The sequence below is a fragment of the Rousettus aegyptiacus genome, unplaced genomic scaffold (assembly GCF_014176215.1).
Source record: "Rousettus aegyptiacus isolate mRouAeg1 unplaced genomic scaffold, mRouAeg1.p scaffold_m13_p_5, whole genome shotgun sequence".
Classification (NCBI taxonomy): domain Eukaryota; kingdom Metazoa; phylum Chordata; class Mammalia; order Chiroptera; family Pteropodidae; genus Rousettus; species Rousettus aegyptiacus.
Genome location: NW_023416308.1, coordinates 107,039,673 through 107,066,391, shown reverse-complemented (window position 1 = coordinate 107,066,391; position 26,719 = coordinate 107,039,673). Strand labels below are relative to the sequence as shown.

The 26,719-nt window shown below is 49.5% G+C and overlaps 1 protein-coding gene across 5 annotated transcripts in view; it reads right to left on the bottom strand.

Moving 5' to 3' along the window:
• The window catches only part of TSPAN18 (tetraspanin 18), a 173,051-nt gene that overhangs the window by 76,562 nt on the left and 69,770 nt on the right, over positions 1-26,719 (bottom strand). The window contains exon 3 of one of the 5 annotated variants that reach the window (XM_016146819.2): positions 25,272-25,442. The exons of the other annotated variants lie outside the window; for them this stretch is intronic. The gene's annotated coding sequence lies outside the window, so the exon portion shown is untranslated. The remainder of the gene's footprint in view (positions 1-25,271; positions 25,443-26,719) is intronic. 5 annotated transcript variants of the gene reach the window in all.

Genomic DNA, 26,719 nt, shown 5'->3' with positions numbered 1-26,719 from the left:
CCCGAGAGGCCTTCCTGGGGCAGATAAGCAGTCCCTCTCTATTCTTTTTTCTATTTTCACCTTCACATCACTTGATGAAGTCACTTGAAGCAATCATTTGATGAATTCGGGGCTTCTTTATTTTCTGTCTGTCTCCTACACTGCATTGTAAGTTGTATGCAGGCAGTCACTGTGTCTGTCACCAGTAAACCCACTGACACATACATAGTAAACATTCAATAAATTTTTGTGCAACGTTAATGCTCTCAGGCAGTGCTCCAGAGCTCTTACTGCCCTCTCAGAGGCTCATATGAGAGTTCCCCAAAGGGGAGAGAATTCTCACGTCTTGAGAGCCCACCAGATGTTGAGGGGATGCCAGGCTCTCTGCATCCTTGTGTCATTTAATTCTCGCTACCATTTTCAGAGACAGGATTAGTGGGGAAACTGAGGCTCCGAACAGTGAAGAGATGTGCCCATGGTCGCATACCAGTAACCGGAAGCCCTGAGCTTGGAGAGAAATGGCTCCGTGCCGCCTCCTGGCATGTGATTCCATCTTTCCGGGCTGCGCTTTCCTCATCTGTAAAGTGGGGCTAAGATCTCCTGCCCAAACTGCAAGCTCTGTCATGATCCACCAAGGTAATTAACGTGGTATGCTTTGCATACTGTCAAGTGGCACGCAGCTGCACTGATGTTGAAATAGAAACAGAGCCTGAGGTCTGCTTTGCCAATCAGAGCCAATCCCATCTGTGTCTGCCCCTCCGGGAGGCGGCCACGGAGTGAAAAGAGCGCCGTCTGGAGCCAGCCTGCCCTGGATTGGAATCCTGCTCCATTCCAGCTAGGAGCTGGGTGCCCTCAGGTGTGCATGTCGTTTCACTCCTTTGAACTTCAATTTTCTCCTCTGCAAAATGAGAAGGATCATTCCCTCACCCCAGGGCTGTTAGGAGCATTAAGCAAGATCGCCTAGGAAAAGAGTTTTTATTCCTTCCAAAGCACCGTGCAAATGTTGCTTCATCTTTTGAAGTCTGACAACCAGCTATTATAATACCGACCCCCCTAAAAACAGGAGAGAGACACCTGGGGAGGGCAAGGACACTCGAGGGTGCCTCCTCGACGCCCACTGGAGAGTCTTTATGGAACCCTCGCTATATGCCAGGCACTGCGGGATGTCCTCTGCCCGCAACCTCCTTAAGCACTCAGCAGTGACTTCTGCATCATCATCAGCCCCATTTTATAGATGTAACCTTGCTCCAGGTTCCCTGGCTGTTGTGGTGGAGTTTTCTCCCCATGGAGGACTTAGCCAAGACAGCATCTCAGTGTCCTACAGAGCAAAGCCCAGGTTGACTTGGGATGATGCTCACTCCTGAGGTAGCCATGCACTCTGGAGAGGTCCTGGCCATAGGCTCTTGTCACTGCTCTGCAGGGGCTGAGGACGGCCACCCACTCCATGCTGGCATCTGGAAGCATGCACACAACACGAAGCGTGCTTTGGAGGACAAGACCCAGCTCTGGCCCCGGGAAAACCATACTACCTAGGGAGCCCCGGGAATTAGATCATGCTCAACTTGGCCTCTCTAGACAGATGGTCAATAACTCCCTGCCCTCTGGCTATTCCCCGCTGGCCAAAGTGCCCCTGAGCCCTAAATCCCTAAATGGCTCCTCAGCATCTGCCCCCTCCCATCACTCTGTCACCCCGAACTCCCCATTGCACGCTCAGTTCCAGCAATGTTGGCCTTTGCTCCAGGCGGCAATTAAGCAAGATGAGGGGGGCAGAGAGAAAGCAGGTGGTGCTAGTGATAAGGAGTTGGCAGAAAGAGACCCCTGGAGCTGAGAGACCGTAGGGGATGGGGAGAGGGGATGGCAGAGAGACAGCGGCAGGCTAGATGAGAGGGAAGATGACAACTGTTTGGATTCGAAAGAAGATGTGCAGGGGAGACAGAGAGATTCAAGGCCACATGGGAGGCCCCACGGAAGGGAAAGAGATGGAGGTGAGTGCTGTGGCCATTCATTCCTGTTTTTCAGATGAGGAAACTGAGGCCAGAAACAGTGAGCAATATGCCCAAGTTATAGAGTGAGTTAGCAGCTAAGCTGAATTTGAATGCTCATCAGCCTGACACCAAGCCCACATGCCTAACCTCCTCTCTGCGTGACTCCCCAACTCCCTGGAGGCCTGAGGAAATGGAGGAAGGAGGGCTGGGGAGATACATTTAGTAAAGGATGATGGGTAAAAACTCCCTGTGGAGCCCCAAGTTTTATCAAAGCAAAAAACAAAAAACAAACAAAAAAAACATTCATCATTTGCCAACTCAGACTCACAGTGTGATCGGAAACCCACCTGTCGGGGCCTCTCCCTGGGGCTGCTGCTTCCCCTCCCACAGAAGGAACTCCGACCCCCCCCCCCCGCCCCCGCCCCCAAGTCCAAGTACAGCCTGAAAAGAAGTTACTGATCAGTGTCCCGATTTCCCCATCTCCCCAGGGGGCCTTTTGAAAAGGAGAAAAAAGAATTATAAAAAGCCCCCTCTTTGCTCCTGCCATCCTCAGTCTCATGGAACCTGCCTGGGTCTAAGCCTCAGAAACAAAGCTGATCCCTGGGCTGCAGCAGCCCGCCAAGGGGACACAGCAGTAATTAATGATCTCCCGGCCACCATCATAAATTCCTCTTCGAAGGGAAGCCCTGCCCTCCTGCCTGTTACTTACCTGCCCAGCAGACTCCCTCTGGGTGGATTATGGGCAAAGCAGCCTCCCCTTGTAGATAGGGGTAAACACTTAACTGCAGATAATTGAGAAGAGGCGGGGGGGGGGGGGCACATCTATTCCTCTGCACATCCCCAGAACCCAGAGACTCAGAGGGTAGCTTTGAAGGAGAAAAAAATCAACACCCAAGTGAGGTGTGTATTAGACCTGGTGTCTGCACTGAAGTCAGAGGGCCCAGCACCTCCTCAGCTCCAAAGGTTGGCCCCTCATCTCTGGATTCCGGTTCCCTGTTGGCCACCCTTCCAGTTTACAATAATCTGAAGTGAATTTAGCCGCCACGGGGGAGCTCCTTGAGGTAACATTACAACATTCATCCTCATAAGCCTAGTCTGGCACAGAAGATAAAATCATTCAAATAACCGTTGTAAGGGGTAGACAGGAGTCATTAACGAAATGCTGTTGGTGATAACGGGGAGGTGGGCCTAAGGCTGGAAGGCCACAGAGGGCATCTTGGAGGAGGCAGCAGGTAACAGCCTTCACATCAAGACACCTAGAATCAAATGAGGAGTTATTATCTAACAGCTTCCATTTGCTGTGTGTCAGCATGCAGCAAATGGGGCTTTACTTAGTCCACAATCATTAAATGAATCCAGCACGGTAGTCTTATTATTCTGCTTTACGGATGGAGGAATGGGCTGAGAGAGGTTAAGCTGCTTGCCCAGGGTCACTAAGCCAATTGGGAAAAAAGCTAGGATTTGAACGTAGGTCCATGTGTCCACCCGGGACCCTGTCCTATCTCCTGAGTCATAGACAGCCATGCACGAACGTGAACAGTAAAGGGTGGACAATGTGCCATGGAGCTCACAGTTGGGAGGGTATTCGTGTTGGAGCAGTGGAGCAGGCCTCCCGGAGGAGATGTCTTCCGAACGTAGAAGAGGGGATTTTGTAGGCAAAGGCACAGAGAGTGGATGTGCAGAGTTGTGCCAGCAAATAGCCTCATTCTGTAGATGTCAAAGAGACATTGTCGGAAAATAAAATGCCAAGGACAGTCAGAATATTGAGGCCCGCCCTCTGTAGGAGGCCCTGAAATGGCGGTGAAAGCTGGCAGTGGGAAGCCACCGAGGTTTATTTAGCTAAGTATCTCTAAAGCTGGTGGGGAAGCTGTCAGTTGAACAAGGAGACAGGCCACCGGCTGCCACAGGGCCGGGGAAGAACAGGTGCGGCGGGCCCACGGCAGTGGGGATGGCAAGCTGGGGCAGCCCTGGGAGGCTCAGCCACAGGGGACCAACAGCCTTGGGCTCTGGGGCCAGAGGAAGGGGAGAGAGGAGGCTTCCCCCTGGGGTCCCTGGGAGAATGAAGATGCCACAGAGATACAGACCCCTGCAGAGACAGTGGTGATTTGGGGAGAAGCAGATAGACATGTTCCAGCCTTACGTTCCTGCTGTCGACATGGAGAGAAGGAGCTCAGAGTTGGAAGACACTTTTGAAGCCAGGGGAGGGTTGGACTCAAGATGGGAATTTGAGGGTCTTAGGTGAACTGGAAACAGAAGCTAGGCTGGGAAGAGATAGAAGGAGCAGAAGGGAAAGAGGGAAAAAGAAAGAGGGGGGGAAGAGAAGGAATCATTCATTCATTATTCATTTATAATATGAACTCTGCTAGGAAGTGCGCTGGGTGCTAGATATATAGACCTCGGCAAGATGTAGAAAATGTATTGATGTAAAGGAACAGGCTGTCTGGGTTCAGATCCCACACACTGGCCACTTAGGGTGCATGCCAACTTGGTGCGAGTTACTTGCCTCAAAACGGGAAATTCTTCTTTTACGAATCTGAGTTTTCAACTTCTTGCTTTAAATGTCAAAAGATCTGAAAATACTGGTGCTGAAAAGTAGCATCTCCCTTTAGACAGAATACATGTTAAAGTCCCCACCGCTCCCTGGTGTCTCCCAGACAACAGAGTCATGGTTTAAAAGTTGTTGTCAGCGTCCCAAACCCGTTATCATCAAACTCAGGCTGCTGGTTTGTTTATTTCTCACTCAACCTGCTCACGTATTTGTGTTAGATGCCTGGCCCTTTCAGGAATCTGAGTGATCCCTGGGCTAAGACCCCTCCACCTTAGATTCCTCATCTGTAAAGCACAGATGTTCTTCCCTTCTGAAATCAAAGAAGTTAGTGAACATGAATGGGGCTAGACTATGGCTGGTACCTAATTGATATTCAGTCAATATTTTCCCTCCCCTTTTCCATCCGGCTCAACTGATCCAACCCATTCATTCTCAATCAGCAAATACATATTGAGTAGCACCTTGATGCCAAGTGCTGTGTAAGACACTGGGCTGAGGCAGATGGTGAACAAATTGACATTGTCCTCGCTGCCAATAGCACTTGCAAGCCACTATTAAATAAATAATCCGGCAAATAAATCTGTAAATCCAGTTTGAAATATGTGCCATGAAAGCAATAACTAGAGTGGAATGAGAGAGAAGAGGGAGGGATCCCCACGGAGGTGTATCTGAGCTGAACAGTGAAGAATGAGAGGGACCTGCCAGGTGCACTCGGGCTGTACCAGTGCTCCAAACAGAGGGAATAGCCTGCTCATGGCCCCCAGGCGAGAAAGCGCTCGTGCTGTTCTGGGAACTGAAATGAATGGTGTGGATGGCGTGAGGTCAGCGAGGGGCATGGAGGGGGTGATGTGGCCCGGCGAGCTGGGCAGAGGTAGACCATCGGAGGAGCGGAGATTTTATTCTAAGTACGGTGGGCACATGGAATGCTGGGAGAGGTATGGTTGATCCAAATTGCCTTTTTCAAAATGTCTGGGCTGTAAAAGAACAATGAGATACTGCCATAAATCTATTAAAAATCTACCAATCCAAATCTACTAATATCCAAAAAACTGGTAATATCAAATGCTGGCGAAGATGTGGAGCGATAGGAATTCTCATTAATTGCTGGTGGGATTGCAAACTGGTATAGTCACTTTGGAAACAAACAGTTTGTCGGTTTCTTATAAAACTAAACATACTTTTACCATATGATCCAGCAATCATACTCCTTGATGTTTACCCAAATGAGTCGAAAATTTGCGTCTATGCAGAAACCTGCACATAAATGTTTTTAGAAGCTGATTCATGATCGTTGTCACTAAAACACTGGAATCAACCAAGACGTCCCTTAACAGGACAAACAAATAGGATAAATAAGCTGTGGTCATTCATATAATGGCATATTTTTCAGTAATAAAGAGAAACGAGCTACTGAGCCACAAAGAGACGTGCACATTGGAATGGAGCAGGAGACGAGCTGAGTAGAGGGTCCAGGACAGAGATGGAAACAGGGCCGAGATATCAAAAACCCATTCTTTCTAGATATTAGCACATTGGCAAGGTGATGGGGCTGGGGCTGGACAGACAGCAGGGCGGACTAACGCATCATTAAATTCTCATTCCTTGCCGTAGTCATCCCACTGACTACTTTATCCCACATTCCCAGAGCACAGGTCTAGTTCTTGCCTCAATTCTTGTCCCCGTTACTTCTCTTCAAGGAGTCCCATCCCCTGACTTCTAGGGATTCGAAGCAGAGCAGACTGAAGGCACACGAGACATTCACATCTATTTCAACTCTCCCACCCCATCTCTCCATTTCACAGATGAGGAGACTGAGGTACAGGGGGCGTGGCAAGGGACTTCTAGAGTCACATGGCTTCCATCTCATAGCAGAGCCCAGAGCCAGTCCTCAGATACCAAATCACTGCTCTTTTCCCTCCAACTCTTCCCCAGCTCTGCTCCCCGACCTGAGTTTGTCATCAGAAGCCATTCAAGACATGAGCCCTCCAAGGGCGAGCCCCATCCTGAGCCCACAGGTCCTTTGGCAATGGCATCCGAGGCCCAATGACCTTGGTCTGTCTGCGGGCTTCCCATGCTGAGGTCCCTGTCACGTGTTATGAAACATCAGGGACCTGAAAAAGGAACCCCAGAGCCTAGAGGTGCCAGGTCATATTATCGCAGCCAGGCTGGGAAACTATCAGGCCCACTGGAAAGGCTGAGTGGGAGCAGTGACCTGGGACAGGATTACAGTGGCAGAACTGATTGGCTCTACCCACGGCTCCAGCCCAGACCAGAGGGACTGGTCACCCAGACAGGGCATTTGTGAACTAAAGTCTCCTGGGCCAGAGACCATCGCAGGCACCCAAGAGTCCAAGCATCCTCATGTGTGGAAGAAAGAACTCCCTAACCAGGTAAAGCTCTGGCCAGCTGGGGACGAGAGCCTAAGAACAGGGAGGCGGGGAAAGGCATACAGGAGAAATAGCATTATGCGGAGAGTAAAGGCATGCCCTTCCCCTGGACTCCCAGAGCAACTCCCTCCACTACGGCCAACTCATGCTCTGCTCAGAATACAAGAACCTGTGTGTGTCTAGACATAGGCCACCCAGACACTAAGAGGCAGAGCCATGGCACAAAGAGCCCTGGCTTTGGAGTCAGACATTTCCGGTTTCAAGTCCTGGCTCTACCGCCTACTAGCTATGTGACCTTGAGCAAGTTGCTTAACCACTCTGTGCATTAGTTGCCTCATCTCTAAACTGAGTGAGAGGAGAAGAGGCATGTAAAGCCCTGAGCACAGGGGCTGGCACACGGCAAACTTAGGTGTTAATATTGGAGATACGCACAGGCAGCAGACACACAGACAATCTGAAAATACCTGCCATGTCCTGGTGGATACACACTCCTATTTTAGCTTTCCCAGTTCCAGGGAAGCCCCACCTGCTACTCTACCTGCCCAATTCTGTGGTGTGAACAGTGTTTTGTATCAACTATCCCACACCATCTTTCCTCCGGCTTGTTAAGGTAGATTTTATCCTTGTTCCATTTTAATGATAGAAACAGGCGGAGAGTAGAGAGGCTCCTGGCTCGAGACCCTACGACCAGGAGAGGGCAGAGCGAGGGGCCGCTCCCTGCTTTCTGAGGCCGCCTTGCCTTGTGTGTGCTACGACACAGGCGAGCAAGCACCCAACTCCAACATACTAGCGGAAAAACAGGCCCAGCAGGCTCTCTGTTGTGTAAACTTGGGAAGTCTGGGACTCCATGAAATGGCCTTATCAAAGCACACAGGCCCCAGGTGACATGGAAACCCAGATAACCCACCCTGATATATTTCTATCCAGCTCAAGTGCTGATCCAGAGACATTCTGGGAACCGTCAATGAGACAGCCAGACCCTAAGTCCCAGCTCAAGCTCGTCAGGAGGCCCCCCACAGGCAAAGGTTCTTCTTAGACACATCAAGTCAGGGAAGACTGGCCTTGTTCTAGGAGGGGTTTAGTGTCTGCTAGTGCGTGAAGCCAGGGCAGCAGACCTCCCTAAATCACACGAGAATTGCAAAAGGCGGCAGGACCCAATGAGAAGTGCAGGGTGCTGGAGTCATACAGACTTGGGCTCCCATGCAGCTGCCTGCTTCCTAGTGATGTGGACTGAGCTAGTTGCGGAACCTGGCAAGACCTCAGTCCCCTCAGCTGTGAAACCGGAATAAAAGTCAGCCCTGCCTCACGGGGTGTCCTGTAAGAGCTCCCACGACAGTTTCTGGCACACGGAAGATGCTGGATAAATGTTAGTCCCCTACCTTCTAAGAGTCCTTTGGAATCATTAAAGAGTAAAAAAGTAAATAAAACAAAAGCAACCCAGGGAATTTTTTGCCCACCTTTGATATTTAGGGGGCATCTAGGACACCCAGATCAAAACATGCTGGGCTCCGCAGCCCTGGGCCCCGACCAGTGCCCACCCCCTAAACGGCAGTCAATCTCTCCATCCCCACTTCTAAACCTTGGGCATGTTCCTACTGTTTTTCCTGGCCACACTGAACTGTGAGAATCTCTGTTTGGTTTCTGCCTCCAGGACTAGAGAAGAGTTTATTGAAAAGAAGGTAGGCAGATGTTTTTTTATATTCTGAGCACCGAGCAAAGCCAAACTCGTAACTGTCTGTGGCATGATGAATGAATAAATGATAGCAGTGTCCCGGTGGAAGCATCAGACACGTCTGTCTTTGCTTAGGCTTCTCCTGAAATGGAATAATTATTTCAACAATAACAGCACAATAAAAAAATGGCACGGGCCCTGTAAACGCAGGAAACCCAGCCCATGTTTATACTGAAGCCTCCTCTAGCTGGCATCTGGGGAGCCGGCCTCAGGAATCCCAGGCACAGACCCTTCTCCTTCCTCCCATTGTCAGGCCTGGCTTCCCGCAGCTCCAGGCCAAGGGCCCGGCTTTGTGTGCAGGTCACAGAGTGGTCCCGACAGCCCCAGAGGTGCCAGGTAGAGCAGAATGGTCATTCCCCTCCTGAGGAAACATTCCTTTTGGCTCTTTCCCAGGTGACCTCCCCCCTCACGGCTTGGTTTCCTTAGAGACTTTGAAGCTACTCCATCCCCTGAACTGGCTCCCAACCTAGCTGACTGGTGGTCAGAGGTCCTCCAAAGGGGTCAACAGATTAGCTAAACTGGGGGGAAGGCAACAAATTACCGGACTATGTAAATCACCAGGACCAGGAACTTACGATGATAAATAATGACGGTTAGGAGGGGCATGGAATGAGCAGTGCCAATAAACTCCTCTCCAGCAGAGGGGAAAAATCACAGAGGAGACATTTCTTAGAATTCAGCTCAACTCAAAGAAACTCAAACGCCTCAACTCCAAGCCCCCACTGTGATGGTGAGGCAAGTCCTACACTGAAGGGCACCCCTGGAAAGCACGAGGTAGAGGGTGGGGGTGGCCAGTACCAAGCCTTGTGTTTCAACCGATTTACAGCAGCTGGGAAGTACTGCTCAGATAGAGCAGAATCTGTTCTGAGGAGAAAGAAGCCCCACAGATCCTAGTCTTCCGGTGTGAGTGGGACAGAAAGACCCGACCTCAAGTGGATGGCTTCTTTCTTCTTTTCCTCTTCCTCCCCCTCCTCTAGCTGCTTGACTCAAATGAGCTTCTCTAATTGTCGCAGAGAATGATGTCAAATGCTGAAGACAAAGATATCTCACAGCAAACATCAATTCTATTCATTTTGCTCTTAAGTCTAAGTCAAGGCCTTTCATTTCTGAGAATGTAATAAAAGGAGAGGCTGACATGGATATTAACAGCAGCAACTCACATTTACTCAGCCCCGACTATATGCCTGGAGTGTCTTGCTAATCCTCATAGCAACTCAGGGAGGATTCTACCAAGACTGAAAAAGATGAGAAAGCTGCCTAGCGTCACACAGTTAGTGGATAAAAAAGCCAGTGCTCAAACTCAGCTCTGCCTGCTAGTGCCAACCCTGTTATTTAATCCCATTAACTCAGTCCAATGGGACTTAATATTATACCTTTGGGGAAACTAGGGCCCAGATCAATGTCTTATCTTTCTTTTGCCCTCAGGAGCAGAGTCTTGGTCTTCCTTTAGGGTCTGATATTTTCCCAGAGTTAGACAGTGTCTCCTCAAGCTGCTTAGGAAGTGCTCCTCAGATAACTGACAGGGGTTGTAATTCCAGGGCAAAGGAGGCTAGCTGCCCCTCAAACACTCATGTGCCCCTTCCAGAGTGAAGAGCTGTGGCTGGGAAGGGCCTGCCCAGCCAGGAACTACATTTCCCAGCCTTCTTTGCATGTATGCGGCCATGTGACTCACTTCCACCAATGGGAGTAGGAGTGATGTGAGCTCTTCTAGGCCAGTGTGATGAGAAAGCAGATGAGCCCTCTCTATGTTTTCTTCCTCCCTCCATGATGATATGGGGTGTGGAAAGCTACCCCACTCCCTGCCCCAGTTTTAACTGAACCGTTGGTGAGTGAGAAATACATTTGTGCTATGTTAAGCCACTGCGATTCAGAGTACATCTTACAGCACCTAGAATTACCTTAACCAGGGCGCTAGTCTTAGGCTCTCTGTATTACCAACCACCTCATCCATAACCATTCTTGAGAAAGAGCCTGGAATCCCCGAGAACTCAGACAGAAGTACGTTTAACTCAGGAAATGTTTGCTGAGTACCTCTTCTCCCTGGCCCTATCTCACCAACCTGTTAAAGATTCTCTGGTATCTTCCTCATTTCACTCCCACCCTCAGGCACAGCAGCGACGCCCTCTCCTTCCTATCTTTCACAGCCGGACTTCTCAAAGAAGTTGTCTGCATCTCTCGTTGCCATTTCTACACCTGCCTCTCACTTCTAAACTCTCTCCGGTTTAGCTTCCGTCCCCAACCGTCCTAAGAAACTGACCTAACAAAAGCCCTCCCTTCTCCATTATGGTCATGGTTTGGAGTATCTTAACTTCCTGGAACCTCAGTTCCTGTATCTAATGGTCTCCCCTTACAGGAGCACAGTCGTCCACATAGCCCGTCTCCACACCTGATTCCTGACTCTCACTACTACCGCAAGGGATTATTCAGCTCATTTCTAGAAATTTCTGCAGACATCTACTGTGGGCTAGACAACATTCTAGGAGAGGAAAGGGGGATAAAGAAGAAACCATCGCTGCCCTGGAGAAGCTTTCGGTCTCGGTAGGGCGGTGTATCCCCAGTTTCAGATATGGGAACAGGGGCCAGAGAAGGCAAGTGTCTGAACTAACAGCTGATTGGCGACATCTTGTCTATCGACCCAATGCTCGAGAATCATCTGAAAAAAGATGATCGATGAAAATGACGTACTTCAGAAGGTTACATCTTCAATATGAGCCTAACTCAGAATTCTCATATAGGGACAAAGAAAAGAAATAGAATAACTCCAGGTTCATCTTCTCTTCTACTTTATTTTATTATTTGCAATGTTCTAACTCAAAGTCAAGGGCTCTCAACAATCTCCAATGTAACCTAAGGAAATGTCTGGATTCTATTTGACCTTAAAAATGGTTACAGCCCTTCTCTGTGATTCAGTGTTCCCTTGTGTACAATGAGAGGGATAAACCTGATGATGGCCTGGGCTCCTTGTGGAACTCAACGTCTGTCACTCTAGGATATTCTCACTAGCTTATCAGACTTTAGGGTTGGCCTCATCTGTTCATCTGACCCTGCTAAGTTAATATTTTATTGAGTGTTTATCCAGTATGTCATAAGATTTAAGCCATTTATCTTTCGTGACAACCCTATGAAGTAGGTGCTATCTTTTTATGAGAATACCAAGACACAGAAAGTTTAACTAATTTGCCCAAGGATGCACAGCAAGTAAGTGGCTAACTGAGGGTTTGAACCCAAGCAGTCTAGCTACCCAGCGCTATGTTGGCACCTTCCGGTTTCATCTTTTTGCAAAAGGCTTTGCCCATAGCTCCTGAGGAGTAGATAATGGGTCACATGATCCCGCCTACTTGTCACAGCTGATTGGACCAGGGAGGACACCGCACCCAGGGCAGCCCCTTGACCTTTAGAATATAAGGTACGGTGAGGAAGGCATTCAGGCTTGTACGAGGAGGCCCAGAGGGCATGGCCAGTTGGCCGTAGAGAGCTGCACTGAAACCTAGGAGGGCTTGTGGGTCCACTCATCAGATGGTCATGGTCAAGATAAATGAGCAGACCTCAGCAGTCAAAGAAAAGTGAGCAGTGAGCCATCCTGAGGAAGCCTGACCAGAGAGAATTTTTCAGATGGTGTTCTGGCTCCAAGAAATCAGAAGTGCCCCGTTTTTGCCCCTTGGATTTCCTTGAACCCTGAGTGTATCTCGATAGCAACCGCCCTTGAGCCGTGCTGGTACAGGGGGCCCTCTGCCTTCTGTAGTCCCAGGAAGCTTGCCGAAACCAGAACCTCTGAACAAATCGATTCCCCACATCCCTGCCAGATATTTCACTGGGTCTGACCATACCTTTATGTCAGACAAAACCAATACGTTCCCCAAAAGTAAGCCACTGGCTCAGGCTCCGGACGTTTCTGTAATACAGAGATTTGTGCTGTCACAATATTTACTGTAATAGGATTTGATAAATAGAGCAAAGGTATAAGAGAGTTTGTATAAAATGGAGGGAAAATGAGAGAGGAAAAAAATGTTTTTAAAAAAATAATAATAACCTTCCCAGCTCAAGAAAATGGAAAAAGCAGAGTGCATAACAGAGGAGAGAAAAGTCAATTAAATCATGATAATTACTTCCGCTACCATGCCCGAGAGCAGCATGAATGTCTGTTAATTAGGATTTCCATGTCGACTGTGGCTGGTTGACTTTAAGGAGGCTTCTAGTGTGCTCCGTAATAACGTCCTCCTGGAGAGCAAATGTGTGAAAATGTTTTCACCCTGACAATTAGCAGTTTCAAAGACACACACTCACACAAGACGCTCACACACTCACATGCACGTGCACGCGCGCGCACACGCATGAGTAGGATTCCCTGGGCCCCTGTGATTGGCATGAAACACAGCAGTCTCTGCAGTTCTCATCCCACCCTCAAAAGTCAAGATACCCCAACCCCGTCCTTAACAGTTACCTGCTTCTCCCAGGTCTCTAATTAGCTTTAAGAAGCTTGTCGAAGTGCACATTCCTACACAGTGGCACACAACGAGAGCCCAAAGGAAGCAGAAGGGTTGTCTTGTTCAGGCTCTTGCCTCTGGCAAAACCAGCTCAAACCACTCAAGAGAAGAGCCTGTCTTAAGGCGACGCTGAAGGAAGGGGGGTTCAGACGAAGCTGACTCCATCCTCAGAGCCAGATTCACATCTAGAAACCAGAAACATCAATGGCTTAGGTACCAGTGGATAGTCTAAACAATCCACAAAACTTCAGTCTAAGAAGACGGTTTTCCCTGTTCATACAGGCAAAGGGCCATAATGTTTGCTCAGGAGGTGTCTGTCAGGCCTGACTCTAGAATATCAGGCTTGAGAGTGGTGTAAGAGGCTACTTGGCAAATGGGGAAACTGAGGCTTAGAGAAGTCAAGCCATGTGCTTTTAGCAACAGAGCCAGGACTCAGGCCTCGATCTCTTGAGCCCTGGCCAAGGGGCTTTTCTAATGATACAGGCCATTCTAGGATACTTTATTACATACATATATATACATATATATATATACACACACACACACACAAATGTATATTATATATCATATATCATATCAATATAATAACTATTGCTATATAGTGTCTGTTACATGAAAGAAGGTCAATAAATAACAGTTCATTTCCTCCTCCCTTCTTCTGCGAGGATAAGAGGCAATAAGAAATGCTGGCTGCTCTGTTGCTGAGCCCTGGGGGATTGGGGAGGGGGGGTTGGGGGTGGGGGGGGGCGAGGCAGGGTAAAATACAAAGGGGAGGGCAAAAGAGAGGAGTGTGCTCCAACCATCTCTGTCAGAAGGAAAACTGGCACTGGCTTCATCTCTTGCTTTTCAGAGGAGAGAAGCAGGGAGCTAGCTGGGTCTCAGAAAAACACAGGACGTTGGGCCAGCTCCCCCTCAGTAAAGCCTGTGCCACCCTCCCCACCTGCGTGGATCAGCTGGAAACAAAGAACCCAGACAAGGAGCCAGGGGTGGGGGCCCTGCTGAATACTCTCTGGCCAGCTTGTGGGGCTGAGCCAGGAAATCCTCTGGCCCTGGGCCCCAGGCTCTCCCCAGCCTCACAGCCGAGGGCAGCGGAAGGTCAGGGTCAGGGCCCAGGATGGGAGGATGTATAGAAATAGCGTCCCCTGGATGGGCAAGGCAGCATTGGCAGGGCTCGAGGAGGAAACGGGCTTTCCTGTCATTCACTGTCAGTTCTGTAGGGGCCAAGTTAAACAACAGAGACTTGCTCCTACTACACCTAGCAGAGGCAAATTGTGTACATCCTGACTTGCAGGCTGATGCTCCCTGCCCTCATAGCCTAATAAATGTTTAAAGCTAAAAGAATGGATTTTAGCACTCAGCTTGGAAAGGAGCAGAGGTTTGTGGACAGATTCCCGGCTTCCGGGATGGGTGAGCTCAGCTATGGGATTCTCTTCTCAGGCTTCAGACATCCCACCTACAAAGCAGGAATAAGTGCAGGTACCTCTGGGGACCACCATCAGGCTGCGCGGAAGAGAAACCACACTGGAGGATGTGCCTGGACCACAGTGGTTAAGGGTTTGGACCCAGGGTCAGGTGGCCTGGTGAGACTTCAGCTCCAGGAGCCTCACTTCGTTATCTGAGAAGCAGATGGGAAAGGGAATGGCCACCTCACAGGTTTGCACCTGAGGCACTTTACACTGCACCTGGCACATGGTGAGTGCTCGATGGTTGGTATCCAAGTCCTCCACACACCAGGGCTAACCTGTATTAGAGTTCCCAAGTCTGCTCTCTCTGTAACAGAATTACTCATCCATAACCTTGCCACAGCCTCATGTGTGCGGTAACCGCCCACACCTTCACCTTGGGCCTGACCATGAGACTGGTTTTGACCAATGGGATGTCAGAGTAGAGGCATGGATATCCCCGAATGGCTGAGATGGCCCTCTTACACTCTGGTCAACTGCTATGAGAACACAGCTCAGCAGCCACGGCCCCAAGAGTAAGTGCATAGAGCTAGACACAGGCCCCAGTGGCTGCAGGTTCAAGAAGGACGAAACCCACGGAGCAGACACAAACCCAGTCTGCAGCCGGAGCCTGGAGCCCACAGCCTTGAGCCTAGGCCAGCCCAGCCAAGTTGCAGTCCACCCCACAGCCTTTAGACTTGAAGATAAATGTTGGCTGAAGCCACTGAGCTTTGGAGTTTTTTTTGTTATGTGGCATTAATTGAGTGAGAATACAACTCCCGTTTTACTATGAGAAAGAGAGGTTAAATGACTTGCACAAGCAGGCAGCAAAGTCAGGGCCGAAATGCGGGACGGCCCCCTGGGGCATGCCGCAGCTGCCCCTCCAGCACGCTGTGGTGGGGACGTTCACCAGGCGCTAAGCAGAGCCAAACACCTGCCCCTCTGGCCCCACACTTCCCCGAGAAGGGGCTTTCCCTCAAGTGCCCCCACTGGACTTCCCCTGGGGCTGGTAACTGCAGCACTGGCACCAGAACCTAGCTGGTCACAGGACCCCCTGACCTAAAGGCCACCCTCGCCTGGCCCCGGGCAGTCTGCTTTATCACTCCCTCACTCACTTGGCAGGGACAGACTGAGGTGAAATGCGGGGAAGAGGAAAAGCAGACAGGAGTCGGAAAGGAGAGCTGCCAGGCTCTTGCTGAGCCAGCCCACCTCCTGAACCCAGACTGTGGGCAGCCTGGGAACCAGGTCCTTCCGGTAAATCTACATTCACTTGGGTTAGCAGGCAGAATTCCCTGGAGACAGCAGCTCGTGGGGAGCAGGAAGGGACAGGAGAAGCAGGCAGCCAGCGTCAATTCTCCTCAACTCACTCCCCAAGTGATTCTCAGGGCACAGCCTCCTCCCCTTCTCTGAGAAGGCAGCTCTTACAGCAGAAAGGGTAAGGTGGGTTCCAATCCTGGCCCCACCCCTCACTGGCTGCATGGCTAGAAACATGTTCTCTGGGCCTCAAAATTCAGTTATGGAAAAAAGACTTAAAGACCAACCGCCAGTTGCTATGAGGATTTCATGGGTTATGAGCATCGGGGACTGGTGTCAACTCTAAGGCAGGGCAATCCATTAGCTACTATTACGCTCTGACGTTGACCTGTGCCGGGGCACATGCAGGACTCCATTCTAATGAACGAAAAGGGGAAATACACAGATGCAGAAGACAGGTACAAGCCCAAACGTAGCCAGTGTGGTCTCTTGCAGAAGGGAGTCCGAAGTGATCCAGGAAGGCAGATGTGTGGTATAGGAGCGACAGCCTCCTAGTCTCACCCCTGGCAGGCATCACTAATCGGCTCCAGCGCTTTCTGCTGACGAGCCCAGAAGGCACCTCAGCATCCTTTCTGCCAGTGCACGGGCAGCCACCATCACCATCTGAATTAGCACTAACAGGAAAACCTATTTATCTTCCTAGTCTAGTCCAGCAGTTCTGTTTTGCAGAGAAAAAGGCCAGAGTGGGCAGTAGACTTGCTCCAGGTCACACAGGAAGGGACAGCAAGAACTCAGGTCTCTAGAATCTGATGCCTTCAGCTTTTTTCACAGTGATGTGGATGTCGTTTTTTGGACCTACCTGGGGAAAGGAAGGGACTGGTCTTCCCTGTCTCCTTGGTCCCTGACACGTGCAGTTCGACAAGACCCTTCCTTTTCTGCTCTATTCCCTGCTCCCCACTTTTCTCTGCTCCAGCCACTTAGCTGTCTTCATGTCCCTGGAACGCACAGTATTGTTCCCACCTCGGGGCCTTTGGTGGCTTCTCTGCCTCCTGACGTCCCAAGACTGGTGGGCTATCAAGTTCAACCCTCAAAGGGCAGTCTTCCCTGACCGCTCGAGCTGAGGCGGCCCCATCCTTCTGCTGCATCCCCCTTCATTGCCTTCGGTGCCCTCATCACACCTTCGGTCTACCTCAGGTACGTGCGTATCGTCACCATGGCATCCTCATCGCCTGAAACAATCCCCAGCATTGAGTAGGCGCTCAAGAAATACCTGTTGGGTGAATCTCATCAGGCCCCAACCACCCAGACCCCCTTTACACACGCACGTGTATGCGCGCGCGCGCACACACACACACACACACACACCCCAAGGGTGGGAGGTGCTACTTTAAGCAAGGCAGGCCTCCAGGGCACCCACCCTAACTCTGAAGATGCCACTCATGACCAGCCTGTCATCGGTGATGCTGTGGAATTAAGCCTCTAGCCTCTTCATTATTGGTCACCTTCTGGGAATGGGTTTTTTCTGGTCCCTTGGTTTCGGACCCAAGATGGGTTGGGTTGAGAAGAACACTGAGATGATGGGGGGGAGAGATGCTCCCAGCCCCCAGTCCACCTTATTCTAGATCCAGATCAAGTTCCAGGGTGGAAAGCGGGTCCCAAGTGGGGGCCAGGAAGCGTACATCCCACATCACAGGCGGGAGTACAGGTGGGGCTTCCATTTCCACGCTGGCCAAACCTCGGGCAGACCCCTCAGTGTGAGGCCTCCGGGAGCCCCCGGCGCCTGCCGGCTGAGCTGGCGCTCACCTACTCTCTTCCCCACGCCTCACTCACCACCTGCTGCCACTCTGGAAACCTGGTGCTGCTGCTCCCCCACATTACACCCATTTATACCCCGAAACCTTGGCTCTTGCCATTTCCTCTCTCTGGAATGTTCTTCTGCCAGGTCTTTGCATGGCCAGGTTCTTCTCATGGTTCAGGTCTTCACACAAATATCACCTCATCAGAGAAATGCCTGACCATTCCTCACGTCATCCTGTTTCGTTTCTTTGTACAATTTTCGCCCTCTAAAATCATGTATTAATTTGCTTTCTTTAGTTTTCCTTTTATCTGTCTGCTGCACCAGGCTTTAAATCCCATTAGGCTGTATCTTGTAGGCCCCGTTCAGAGTTTGTATTTCTATTTAGCTGGCCTATTGGAGTAGCTCAGTAAGTTGTTGATGAATGAATGAATGAATGAATGAACAAATGATTCTACCACTGACTCCCTGTTGGTATCCAGGCCTCCTGGATGGAATTTCAATCTGACACCCCAGTACTAACCCAGGCATGAAGTGTGGCACAGGACAGACACTTATGAGCTGTCATTCAATGAAGGAGGTGCCTTATTTTCGGGTCCTCAGTTTCCACATCTATAAAATGAGGCATTGGCATAAATAAACAATCTTCACACCGTGTGACCGGAAATCCTCTGGGAGAGGTTCCCACCATTCCTCTGCTGCTGCAGGTTTCAAATAAATAAATGAGCAAACTCAAAACAAGGCAGTGAGTTTTCATGAAGCCAAATGTCCTCCTTATAAAGTCACGTCCTTCCTAACTGGGGCAAGGAGGAGACACATCTTTCTTCGGTGTAATAATGGTGCTGGGAGACAGTAGCTGTCTTTTTCTAATGTCCTTATTCTGCAACAGGAAGAGGTTGTCAACCAGATACAGATGTCAGTCCTGACTTTAAAAAAAAAAAAAATTTTATTAGTAAAGGAAATGAAGTCTGGGACCCTCCACCCTGGTGCTCTGCTGACTTGCCGCAAACAATGAGGCATTTTCCACCACACAATGAAGAATTAAAGTGCCTGAGGACTTCTTTGCTTTTGTCTGTTTCCTATTTAGGGCTTCCTTTGAAAAAGTGGCTTTGCTGTTTTATAAAGTTTGATGATCTCTGAAGGCTCTATCTCTAGAGCTCCCATCCCAGGATCTTTGTGCCCTCGAGTCCTCTTTTCACATCTCGGCCACTGAATTGCTCAGACTTCTCTCCAGGTCTGGGTGAGCTTGCCTCCCAGGTGTGCAGAGTTGGGCTGACAGATTCGCAGTACTTAAGAGGACTCTGCCCAACCCAGCATGATTGTCTGCCAGTGGCCACTGTCCTCTGGCCATGCACTCCTTCCTGGCCATCTCAGCCATGTTTTGTGCATCTTGCATGAAAGGGCAATGACTGGTTCAAGGTCACACAGCAAGGAAAGGCGCAAAGCCAGTTCTTACAGGTCTTTCTCCCAGTAACACCTGCTGAGATGAAATTTTAAGAGCCCTTTGGCAGCCTGTCTTGGACATGAGAAACGTAAGCCTGTCTCCATTTTACTCATTCTGTGCCCACAAATGCTGGGTGTTGAGCATTGAGGCTATGCCAGACATTTTAGTCCATTATCTCAATCCTCAAATGTAAGCTTGTGCTATGATCCCCAATTTCACCTGTGGAAACTGAGGCTCAGAAAGGTTCTAGGAGTTGCCCATGATCCCACAGGAGTCATAAGTGGCCAAGCTGGGATCGGGGCCACAACTGCTCGAAGAGTACTCTCTTTCTTTGTGTCTGTACCCACATCATGGCCCAGGGGCCCTGCCCACAGGCATTCGGCTGGCCTTTGTCTATTTGAGGTCAACTCTCTAGAAGCAGCTTGGTTGAGTCCTTGTCTTGCAGGAAAAGGAAATGCCAGGCTGCTGAGGCCAGAGGTAGAGAAAATCTGGGGTCGGTCGATGGCAAACCTAAGGGCTGCTCTGTGGGAACGAGGGAGCTGAGCACAGGACGGCAGCTCCGGTGAGGTGAGCGGTACATGGGGCGTCTGAAAGGGCACACACCTAGTGCTGGGGAGGTAAACAGAGGGACGTGGCTATGCTGTCGTTTACTGATGAACTCACACACACATACACACACACAGGACTCATCTCTGTCATACAGAAAATTAGGTTATTTGTGCACTTTTACACGCTGTGTGTGTATGTGTGCATGCGTGCCCTGAAAGATCTTGGCATTCCCAGGAACCCAAGGGGCCCCCTGGGGCCAACAGCAGCAGCACCCCTGGGCTGGGGGCTTCCTGCGGCATCCCCTCTCCCTTCTCCTTCAGAAACCCCCTTTGACTAAGAATTCACCAGCCCTTCCTCCAGCCCAGTGAAACTATTTCTTGAACCTGGCATGTGCCTTAATGATAATGATGCCCGACATCCTTCAAAGGTGGGGTTGGTGGCCAGGCAGCTAGAGAAGTTGTCCTGTCATCTGCTGAGCTTCCTGTTTCCCACGGGCTCCTTCCTTTGAGTTCCTTGTTGGAGCTGAAACTAGCTCCTTCTACAGGGTACAAGAGTCAAAGTAATTGCCACTCCCCTAGCTTTCAACCCTAACTCATAACTTACTTTAGGCATTATGAGATTTCACCTTAAACTTGTGTATGTACATGTGCATGCATGCGGACGTGCGCGTGCGCACGCACACACACACACGCATCCTGGAGGCTTTGAGCGGCCTAACCTCAGGCCACAGTGCTCACTTTGTCAGAAACACCTCCCTGCCTTTGCCATGCTGGGCTCTCACTGGGAATGCCAGCCCCACCCTCTCCACCAGGCAAACCACTTCTCATCCTTGAGGAGCACGATCAGGGAGTCACCTTCTGTGAAGATGGGCCCACGTCCCCATCGGAGTTTGCCACTGCTTTCACCTTGTGTCATCCCCCTTGAACTGCTCTCCATGAGAGCAGAAGAGCCCGTTAGTTCAGCCACAGTTTCTACTGTACAACAGAAACAGAAAATGTCTGTCTCCTGGAGGAAGGAAGGAAGGAAGGAAGGAAGGAAGGAAGGAAGGAAGGAAGGGAGGGAGGGAGGGAGGGAGGGAGGGAGGGAGGGAGGGAGGAAGCAAGGAAGGGAGGGAGGGAGGGCACAGTATCAACAGTCACAGAATTGAGCCCCTAATGCACGCCAGGCACCTTGCTAAGCACATTACAAGCTCGAGCTCATTTTGTGATTACTGGAACCTCATGATAGAACTGAGGCCCAGAGAGGTTAAGTCATCTGTCCAAAGTCACACAGCTGGGAAGTGGCCGAGGTAGGATTTAAACCCAGGCCTATGGAGCTGCAAAAGACATGCTCTTTGCCCTGGGTAGGCCTGCCTGGCTGTGGAGGGCAGGAGATGCTCCAGCCTGGAGGCCCACCTGGTGGAGAGTCCCGAGGCTTGTTTTGCTTAATCACTGAGAGCAGCATCCCCATCAGGTGCAGCATGGAGAAACAGGACGATGGCAATATGACGTTGCTTGCTTTGCCCACTCTGGGGTTGACAGTGACAGCTGTCACCCTGGGAAGTGAGGTAACCCTTCTACCTCCTTCTGGAAGTTCCTTATTTCGCCCACAGCAGACATCTCCATTAAAGAACTTGTCAGCTCATCAAAACAGTGCTGTAATTAACTCATTAAACAAATATTTGCAGAGCCCTAAACTTTACACTTGGAACTAAAGAAACGTGTTTTTTTTTTTTTTTTAAAGGTGTAAAACATGGCAAATGCCATCAAGGAGTTTGTCACGTGAAGACTAATTGTGCTGGTATTTTTTATTCTATTTCCAAGGCAAATTATAGAATGTGTCTTTCTCGCTCTCTTTTCTCACATCTGATGAATGGTGCCGAGTGCCTAATGAAGGCAGTTAAAAAACCCAAACATCAGATTATGTCAATGAACATCAACAAGGACGAAATCTCCCAGCTGGACAGCGACCAGTGGAAAAGCGATAGCTTCCGTGTGAGAAGGCGCAGGCGTGCCCTTGCATGTGTGAGCGTGCATGCGTGTATGTGCTTAAAACTCCGATTACTAACCGGGGAAGTGGAGGCATTTAAACCATCTTTGTAGAATGGAAGTCTGTTATTTTGGGGGATGAGACAGATGCTAACCAAAATCTGCTGGTTTAACGATATTTAGAAATGACAATGCTGCACGCATCTGCTTAGTCCTTTGAAAGTTAAGAAAAGTACTATATCCCAGACATTTGAAATTAGGTCCTCAAACAAGTAAACGTACACACATGCTCATGACAGCACAATTCACAATAGCCAAAGGGTGGAAACAACCCAAATGTCCGTCAACAAATGAATGGATAAATAAATCATGACATATCCATACAATGGCGTATTATTCGATCATAAAAAGGAATGGAGTACTGTTATATTTTACAGTATGGACTAACCCCAAAAACATTTCACTAAGATGCCGGATGTAAAAAGCTACGTATTCTATGATTCCCTTTATGCGAATTATGCAGAATAGGTAAATCCATAGAGACAGAAAGCAGGCCGATGAGCTGGAGGAAGAAGGGGAACGAAGAGAAACGGCTTCCTGGGTAAAGGTTTTCCTTTGGAAGGATGGAACCGTTGTAGACCTGGAGAAGGAGCTGCATAATAGTGTGAATGAACTGAATGCACCGAATTGTTTACTTCAAATGTGATGCGAATTCCACTTAGCAATTTGTTTTCATTAAGACCGAGCTTTCCTGATGTGAGGGGGACGGCAGCGTGGCGTGGATAAAGCGCCGGTGTCCAAGTCAGCCCCAGCTCCGCTCCTGTTCTCTCCCTCTCCCTTCCTCTGGGACCTACGCGATCCCTTTGGTGCTCACTCAGCCTCGATTTCCACCTCTGTGGAATGGGGGCTCGCCAAGATGTGCGCAGATCCAGCGGGCGCTAGATAGGAACGTGGTGTTGGAAATGTGAGTTGTATCGAGCTGACATTTATTGAAGACTTATATCTCATTTAATCCTCAATAACAAACCCATTTTACAGAAGAGGAAGCTGAAGTTGAAAGAAAATCAGAGGTAGAGGCAGATTTCAAGCCCGGGCTGCTCTAACCATAATGTAACACTGCCATACTGGTTACTACTGTTCAGGAATGCTGGCTAAGAGGCTCAACGCATCTCAAGATAAACACCAAGCACCAACCCTCTCCAGAATCACGAGCCCACCTCTGCTCCATGCTAATGCTGATCATCGAGCAAGGTGGATCTGCCCCATGTCTCATCAAACAGCTGCATTCTGGGAGCTTGTGGCTCTTTGCTTTTCTAACAGTTTCTTCCTGACTTCTTGGCACTCACAGATGTGAATTTCCCTGGAAGTAAACTTCAAATTCAAATCCTTACAAAAACATTATTGAACACTTTCTATGTACCAAATGCCATGCGGGTCCTGGGGAAACAACTGAATAAGCCCACGCCCCAGCATCAAAGAACTCACAGTGGAAATAAAGAGGAAAATGAACACGTACTCTCGAGTATTATAAGCTCAGTGGCAGATGTCTGTTCAGGGCATGCCGGGTGTGTGTCAAAGGAACTCACAGGCAACTACTCATTGTGGCAAAGTGTTAGGAAGGCAGACTCTGGTTCTAATCCTGCTTCTACCCTAGCTGATCTGTGTGACCTTCGGCAAGTCCCCTAACCTCTCTGTGCCTCAATTGTAGAACAAGGCTAACCATACCCACCTCAAAGGGTTGTGCCGAGGATTAAATAGCTTGAGGACATGTGAAGGGCTTAGAACAAGGCCTGACACATACTCATTGCTATATGATTAGCATCAGCTCTTATTATTACCATGGTCTCCGTCTGTGTAGTGTGTAGGCATAGAGAAGAGTTAAGGCATGAAGTCCAAGAAAGACACGTGATGAACTGCAATAGATCCAAATGCCAAACTAACTCAGGCCTGTTGTCAAGTGCAAGTCCACATGGAAAGTCGAGCCCTGTATGAATACGGGCAATCAGCAGTCATCACAAACCGTAGTGAGGGAAACATAACCCAGAAGGCTGTCTACAAACCCAGGTCTGTTGGGAAACGTGAATATCAATTTCCAAGAAATGTCAAATTATATTCCCCTCCCTGTGTAGCTGCCAGGCCTCGGGGAGTAAATTTCATATTCGAATTGCTTTTTAATCCCATGAGAGTGCATCCCCCAACCCCCACCCTCGTGGTCTCTAGAGGGCGTCTTTGGACAATAGTACCTGCTCCTATGCTGCAGAGAAAATGTGAAAGCCACAGGTCAGGTGATGAGCTCTGCTGTCTCCTTTCTAGAAAGACAGGTGAAATGAAGAGGATAAGCCTGTGGGAAGCCTATACCCAGGGGATCCTTCCTTACGTATAAAAAGACGTAGGATTTTCCAGTCAATTTCCTGTCTCCTCTCCTGCACCAGGTCTGTCCATCATCACAGCTGTTCTCTGGATCCAGGCTCAGAGACACCAGTCTTTAGGGCGGTAGGATCAGGGTACCAGATGGAGCAAGACAGTGGAGGTTTCCAATCCTCCCTCTACCTCTTTCTGCTATAAGACCTTGGTCAAGTTATTTCATCTCTCTGAGCCTCAGTGCCCTCATCTGTAAAATGGGAATAATATCACTTTTCTCATGGGGTTGTTGCAGGAGCAATAAAAATTCACATAGTAGGAGCTTTCAAAAACAAAAACAAAAAAACAAAACCCAACCAAAACCTCCAAATTACTAAAACAGTATCTCCTCCTAGCCCCATTCCAGCATCAGACCTGCAGGAGGCTACTTCCCAGGACACCCTCCAGACGTGCACTCCTCTAGAGGCCCCTTCCAGCTCGGAGTCCCAGAACCCAGCTGGCACCACGTGGTCCCCTCTCTGGGGCAGCTGGAGTCTGGGTCTGTCTTCCAATCTGGGTCCCGCTGGAGGCACCTCTGATCTGAGAGCCACGTCCAGCCTACATGGGCTCTCCCTCCAGCCCTAGTGCACCACGCTCCACGGTAATACTTCCCTCTGTGCCACAGGGGCTCCCACCACCGCCAATTTACAGATGGGGAAACTGATGCTCCAAGGCACTAAATGACCTGCCTGAGGTTCCCAGGCCAGTAAACAGTGCAGCCAAGATTCAAAACCCAGGAATAAATGCCATACTCTCCAATCCGCTCAACCAGTGTCCCCAGACTTGAACAACTCCCATAGCTACTTGCCCTATTTGCAATATCCACAGCTCCTGAATGCTACCCTCACTCAGGTTACCTTATCCATATCCATGTACTATTTTTCACCGAATCTTGTTCTTTCAAATGATTTAAAACCTACTCAATATTTAAACTTAACCTTGTCTTAAGTGATAATACTATCTAAGAAGTCATGGGTTTGGTGTGTTGAATGTGCTTTATCAAATCCTCATTCAAATGACTATATAACCATTCAAGTGGAAAGTGTTTTAGTTCACACGAGTTCCACCCAAAGCCATCTGCCACGCCACTGACTGCTGATGCGCTTCCTCCCCACTCTGGAAGTGTCGAAGGAAGTGGCCTCTCAAAGTTATGTTTGCCTTAGATCTGCCAAAGAACTTCTTCGATGGTTCGGCCAAGCTCCAAAAATTGTTGGACGGAGAGCTTGTGGAATCGGAAAGCATTCCTCCAGCCCCAAGGCAAGTTAGATAATTTTCATACTGGAACAAGTGACATAAAAAGGGTACCTTTGGCCGTTTTCTGCAGACGCCCAGGCAAGTTCGAGGCTGCCCATGCAGACACCACGGGTGGTACAGTTAATCAGCTACATTTTGTGGGAGAAGTCCTGTTCTTGGACCCTCACCCCAGACAGGACGACCACAAGTTCAGCTGATGACGTGGACTTGTTATGAATGAGGCTGAAAAATCCAAAACAGTGTCTTACTTATCTTTGAAGGCCCTTTCCCCAGCACTGCGCCCCCAACAAGCACTTAATAATCATTCATGAACTGTATATGTTGAACTTCATAAAATACAACACTTTAAAGGAGGAAGGTATACTGGGTTGAATAGTGTCCACCTCCCCCACCCCCCCAAAAAATAATTTGTGTCTCATTGAAGCCTCAGAACATGGTCTTATTTGGTGAAAGGGGTTTTGCAGATGTAGTCAGTTAGGATGAGGTCATACGCATTTAGGGAGGAGCCTAAATCCAATGACCATGTCCTTATAAGAGGATGGGACACCCAGAAGGATAGATGCATAGTAGGAAGACGGCCATGTGAAGATGGACGCAGAGATCAGAGATCGCAGCTGTCGACCCACGGAATGTCAACCGATGGTCACCCGTTCAACAGAAATCCCGATATCGAACAAGGAAACTTTATTCAGTGCTAACAGCTCAATTGTAATGTCGCTTGGCTGTGAGAACACACGGCTGTGGAACAGCTCAATAGCGTTACAGCTCAATTAGGAAGCAGCATGGCTGCGGCTGTGAGGCAGCCCTGGGGCGAGGTAGCTGTAAACCAAGGATTTCCAGCAAATACCTGAAGCTGGAGGCGGCAGGCAGGATTCTTCCCTAGAAACCTAGAGTGACTGTGGCCCCTGCTGGCACCTTGATTTCATACTTTAGCCTCCAGAAATGTGAGAGATTACATTTCTTTTGTTTTAAGACACTCGGTTTGTGGTCATTTGTTATAGAGCCCTTGGAAGCTAATACAGGAGGCAAGTATGGAAGCCCCAAGAGACCAGGTGACCGAGTTGAGGTCCTCCAAGTAGTTAATTGCAGAATTGAGACTAGAACTCTGCAACACCCCCAGCCTGGGTCTTGAGCTCACCCTGAGAACAGTTAACTTCCTAGAAGCCAGCAGCCAGAACACAAGGTAGATATCCAGACACAACCTCCCAACCGTCCCTAATTTCACTTGAACGTTGAGGAAAATCCGAGATGACTGCCAAGACAGCAGACAAGTACTTCCAACACCGCCCCTCCCCGCCACCGAGGATGGCCGTAGTTTCATTGCTAAACACAGCTGAAACAGGAGAAGGTCTGTTACCTCTCCGTAACCTGATTTCACCCCCCTCCCCAAATTTTTCCCAGGCAACTCCCACCCCCGGGGGCTGAGCCTGCGCCCCACTTAAACACCCCATGCTGTTTGTGTAGCTCTAACCTCCATCCCAGAATTCACCAGTGGAGGA